The sequence below is a fragment of the Diabrotica virgifera genome, chromosome 5 (genome assembly GCF_917563875.1).
Source record: "Diabrotica virgifera virgifera chromosome 5, PGI_DIABVI_V3a".
Lineage (NCBI taxonomy): Eukaryota > Metazoa > Arthropoda > Insecta > Coleoptera > Chrysomelidae > Diabrotica > Diabrotica virgifera.
Genome location: NC_065447.1, coordinates 206,126,609 through 206,132,608, shown reverse-complemented (window position 1 = coordinate 206,132,608; position 6,000 = coordinate 206,126,609). Strand labels below are relative to the sequence as shown.

The following is a 6,000-nucleotide window of genomic DNA, read 5'->3' as shown; positions in this document are numbered from 1 at the left end:
TGATGTAATTTAGTTGAAAACTGGTCTACAAAATGTCCCCCTCATAAATAAATTTGACGTGTTTTTGCATATTTTTAGATTTTCTATAGGGACCAAATTATAGGGGTGGTAACTTTTCAAATTGACGCACTGTATATTAAAATAGGTATAGGCACTGGTATAGGTAATAAGTATGAACATTCTACTTTCAACTTACCTTAATTATATGATATACTTATATGACAAAATATTGTTTCAATACAGCTGGCAAAGCACAAATTTTAGACGAAACGTGTGAAAAATAGTACATTTTTGATTTCCAAAGTATACTAAAATAGAAGTGACTCAAATAAATTACGTGTATTAATTTTACAAACTGTTTTTGGGGACAGTTGTGATAGTTGTAAATAACGTTTATAAAAAACTTTTTTTTACCAACTCTGTAAAGTATACGCTAAACGTCAATGGCGGCTCGTGATTTTTACAATAGGGGAGGCTATAACTAACTGTTAAATATCTAGGCAAATTTGCACTAGCAAAAAAAAATCCGACAAAAAAATTTATTTTAAGGCCCCATTTTTTATTTACATTTTATAATATCATCATAATTCATAATTTCATATCATTTTAAAAATAGTTAGTCTAATTGTAAAAGTGTATTACCAAAGTTTGTGTCGTTTATTTGTTAACAATTCTATCTCTGTAAGTAGATATGCATATCAAAATAAATACATATTTGAAGTTTTGCAGTCCATATAGGTTGAAGGTTCACATTTTTTAAGATACTCAACTGAATTTTTTTAATTCTAAAAGCGGCCTACTGCGAATTCAAAAACACGGTAAATTACCGATATTTTGCTTTGCATTACAAATATCGGAAAAAGTTATTTGAACAAGTTGTTCCAAATATTATTCTAAGCCCACATACCAAATTTCATCACAAAATTGGCACTTTTAGTTTTTTCATTATTTGTAGTCAGGATCCTAAAAGTGTAGAGGAGGCTGCTGGCCGGAAAATCTCACTTGCAATATGCAAATTGCATATTTTGCATATTATGCATAAAAAATGTAAAATTTCCAATTTTGCATATTTTTATATAAGTGTGCATAAAGTGCATATAATTTGGAATTTTGGTTGTAACTATACTTATCTCTTCATATTCAGATAACAAATAACTTGGAAATCTCAATATTTTATTTTGTTTTATAATCTCTAGGTATCCAAATTTTTGATATCGCAACGTACTAACTAATAAAAGATACCGGCTTATACATTTTGTCACGTTTTGTCATTGATACAAGGTTTCCAAAATCTGCCAGTTTATACCTTTAGGTAAAAATTTTTATTTTGACGATTTCATTTTTGTTGTAAAATAAGCAGTGTCTTTGTAATTGTGAATAATTACGGTGCTTTGAAAATGCCGAAAATATACAGTTCAGTACCATTCATAAAATCAAACTATAGTTTTGTTCGGAAAACTATTACCCAATTATGTAGAATCTTCCAAATTATCGTTGTTAGACAGTATTTTTTAATAAAAGAATTAAAATCATTGTGTCAAAACATTAAAAGTAATACATATTGGGAAGGAAATTTTCCAAAAATTTAAAGCAACCATGGAAATAAACAGTAGTTACCAGGTTCTTTCTGAAGTGATTCAAGTAGAAGCTGGGACATTTTCCGAACCACTTAATTTAGAACCACTTATTATATTCAATTTGAAAAAAAAAAAATTGAAAATTTTGAACAGCATTTGATAATTATTTATTGTTGTTATAATATGTGAAGATATTGTAAATATTTTTGTAAATAAAAAAATATTGTAAATATTGCTTTTATTACATGCATATTTTCTAGATAAATATGCATATTTTTGGGTGAAATACTGCATATTTATGCGCATATTTCATACTTTTTTATTTGCATATTTGCATATTTCCCTAAGTCTAATGATGATGATGATGATGAACTGTCATGGGGAGGGGCTCGTACGCTGTTATATTGATGTGGAAGCCAGGTAATGATTAAAAGAGGTAACTCTAGAAAAAAAAAACAAGCAAAATGAGATTTCTCAGAAGAGTGAACGACATTACAAGACTAGGTAGACAGAGAAATGAAGATTCAAGATGACGATCTAGATTCAAGAACTGAATATCTACTCGACTCATGAGAAAATAGAATACATAACATAACAAAATGGAAACACCGAAAATAGAATAAATATGTAAAAAGCGACTACTTAACTAAATATTAAATTGCAAACCGAAATAAAAAAAAATAAGTGTAGGACATGGTGTTCCTTAACTACTATGGAATAAAGAAGACAAGAAGCAATTCAACGACATTTTTTATTAGTATGTATACTAAAATCACAATAAAGATGCACTAATGTTGTTCTAAAGCTATTTTCTTGTGACATTTTTGCAATTAACTAGTTTTGATGGGAAATAAGCCACAATTTTACTAAATAAATGATTGTATTAACGTTTCGACGCCCAAGTCGGGTGTCGTTGTCAAAATACGAAAAATATTAATGAATTAAACAAAAATGTTGTTGCTTAGTTAAAAAATTCTTCTAATAATTATTTACTTAATCTGACTCATTTATATCGGCAATTCAGACATATATTATACATTTTAAAGTAGAAGACTTTAAAATGATATTGCCAATATTTATGAGTTGCGTTCCTGGGACGACTTTCTTGATAGATAGTTCATTCAATTACATGAAATCAACCCCAATCAAATCAAATCAAATCAAATCAATCAAAGACGGAAGTATCATGCTTTCATTTAAACAACAGATTGGCTATAATTATCAATTAAAAATCCACTTTGAAGACAATCATACTGAATACCCAAAATATCTAGGTGTGACACTCGATAGAACGCTAAGCTTTAAAGAACATCTTACAAAGACGACTGCAAAACTTAGAACACGCAACAATATTCTACAAAAGTTATGCGGTACCACATGGGGTTCCTCAGCGACTACACTTAGGTCGACAGCGCTGGGACTCGTGTACCCCGTTGCAGAGTACTGTGCACCAGTATGGCTCAACAACCCACACACCAAACGTGTTGATGCCCAACTAAACCAGACTTTGCGTATTATATCAGGTACAATCAAGGCCACGCCAACGTATTGGCTACCAGCACTAGCCAATAACCAAGCCACATAGCCCCCTCACACATCCGTCGAGAACATGCCCTTGTCAGGGAGTATTAAAAAATTAACGTCGGTCCTGTGCTCCGCTCTGACGTTGGTATTAACGACAGATACATAAGTAGGCTTCGCTCAAGAAAAAACCCTCTTAGGTAATTGAAAGGAATTTCGAAATAACCGACCGTCGGCAAGAAGATTGGGAGACGAATGCTCCACCTGACATCCGGAATATGCCATGTATTTCAAGCAAGCCAGAGGGATCCAAGACGGATCTGGACGACACTTAACAGAATTAGAACCAACTGTGGTAGGTGCTCTGATTCACTTTTTAGATGGGGAAAAATACTTTCTCCAAATTGCGATTGCGGTGCTGAGAGACAAACGATTAAGCATTTGGTGGAGGAATGTCCCATCAGATCGTACAGTGGCAATCGGTCAGATTTTTTAGTGGCGACCAATGAGTCAATTGAATTTCCCAACTAAATTTTCTTTTATAAAAAAGAATGTGTGTGTACTTTGTACGCACGTAAGAAGATATTCTTCTATTATATAATAGGTAATTTAAACGAAGTAAATATACTTAAACGGTTATTTGTACTTAATTTATTTAAAAATCAAACTAACTTTCTTATCTACCACTTTCAAAAAAGAAGATAATCTTCAAAAATTATATAATAATATACTTACAATCATAAAATGTATAAAAAAAAATAAAAAAATAATAACTTGCTTGGGGCTTGAACCCACTTCACGTCTACCGCGCCGTACGAAAGTTGACGCCATTTCAAACTGCACCAAACTCTCGTATACGTCATGTGGGAATATACACAAACTAAACGTTTACACCATAAATTTATATGAATTTAATAAAATTATTAGTTTGATTTTTGTCGAAATAAAATACAACAAAATATAGAGTAAGAAAACGATATATGAGATGAAGATTTGTAGAAAGTTTGTTCGTAATCAGATTATGTAAATTAAAGCATTGCCTACTAATAGGTAACTACATTATTTTGTTTACATTTTCCAAATAGATAGGTATTGAAACTATTAGGTATTTCCAACTGAAACATTTAGAATTACGTACCTGCGGCTTTTCAAAACTATTTAAAAAGTCAATATAATTATAAATTTGATTTTATTTCTGTCCACACATCAATAAAAACTAATATACAATATTTTTGTTTACCGATAACCTCCATATTGAACAATTATTGACAGATCATTTCAAAATTTCAACACCCAATCAGAGCCCGTATAACAACTAATAGGGCTTTTCATCGATTGTCATTTGTTTCGAGCTTCTGTCATGTGTCACATAATATTATTATATCTACGTCATACGTCTTTGGTTTGTGTTATTGTATATACCAATAACGGATGTTGTAGATATATTAATATTTGATGACACATGACAGAAGCTCGAAACAAATGACTGTGAATGAAAAGCCCTATACCATACTGCCGGTGTGCGCATGCGCGCGGATCAATCAAATTTTACCCTCAATCGATTCGCCGCTAAAGAAGAATATCTTCAAAAACTTTGTTATTATTTATAATGTATTGTTAGATATCTTTATTTGTATACAAAAACTGTGATATAGCCATACGCTAAATAAATAAATAACCCCAACTCAAGAATATCCGTCACAAAAAAATCATAACATGTGATCTGTCTTTAAAAAAACAACCACATGCAATATATAATATATGTCTGAATTGCCGATATGAATGAGTCAGATTAAATAAATTATTAGAAGAATTTTTTTACTAAGCAACAACATTTTTGTTTAATTCATTAATATTTTTTGTATTTTGACAACGACACTCGATTTGGGCGTCGAAACGTTAATAAAATAATTTTTTTAGTAAAATTGTGGCTTATTTCCCATCAAAACTAGTTAAAGATACACTAAAAATAAATAAACCAAGACACGTTGAATATTACAAGGAGCACTTCCAAATAGACCTTCGGGTAAATTTATTCACTTAATAGATATATGTAAATATTGAAAAATTTGTACCTATTATCAATGAATAAATTCCAGATTTAGCCATACGGCTCACACTTCCTCTAAGGGGAAAATTGACTCATCCCAGATACCTACGGTATCAAAAAGATTGAGCTCTGGTGGGACTCTTTCCGTGTTATCGAACCCTAGGTGACTTGGTATGCAGGCGTATCTCCCAAAAATTTTCGTACACATCTGGCCGTTGCGAGTAGTACTGCTTTCTGCATGGTCTTATAAAGATGTTCATTAAGACCCAGCTTTTTTATGCTTTCGAGGAGGGTCTTCGGAATGACTCCAGTAGTAGACATAATAATCGGTATCGTCTGGGTACTTTGCATTCTCCATTGTCTCCGTATTTGAATTTCCAGATCTCTGTACTTAACGATCTTTTCAGTAAATTTAGTACGTAGATTATTGTTGTTAGGAATCGCCACGTCAATGAGGGTTGTTTGTCTCGTTAATTTATTGACTAATACGAGATCTGGTCTATTATGCGCCACTGTTTGGTCTGTGAGCACAGTGCGGTCCCAGTATAGCTTGTAGTTGCCATCCTCAAGCATACTTTCAGGGACGTATTGATAATATGGGAGATGGTCGGTTTTGGAAAGTCCCAGCTTGATAGCTATCTCTTGATGAAGGATTTTTCCCACTGCGTCATGCCGTTCCTTGTACTCAGTTGCAGCAAATGCCTGGCAGCCCCCTGTAAGATGTTGGATGGTTTCTTGGGTTTGACATCCATATCGGCATCTATCGATTTGAACATGAGGGTCTTTGATGATATATTTCAGGTAATTTCTGGTTGGTATAACCTGATCCTGAATGGCCAGTAATGAACCCTC

General features: G+C 32.4%; 1 protein-coding gene across 2 annotated transcripts in view; it reads right to left on the bottom strand.

Annotated features, from left to right (window-relative positions):
• Positions 1-202: 202 nt before the first annotated feature.
• The window catches only part of LOC114336645 (uncharacterized), a 29,723-nt gene continuing 23,925 nt past the window's right edge, over positions 203-6,000 (bottom strand). For both annotated transcript variants that reach the window (XM_050650528.1, XM_050650529.1), the window contains exon 8: positions 203-308. The gene's annotated coding sequence lies outside the window, so the exon portion shown is untranslated. The remainder of the gene's footprint in view (positions 309-6,000) is intronic.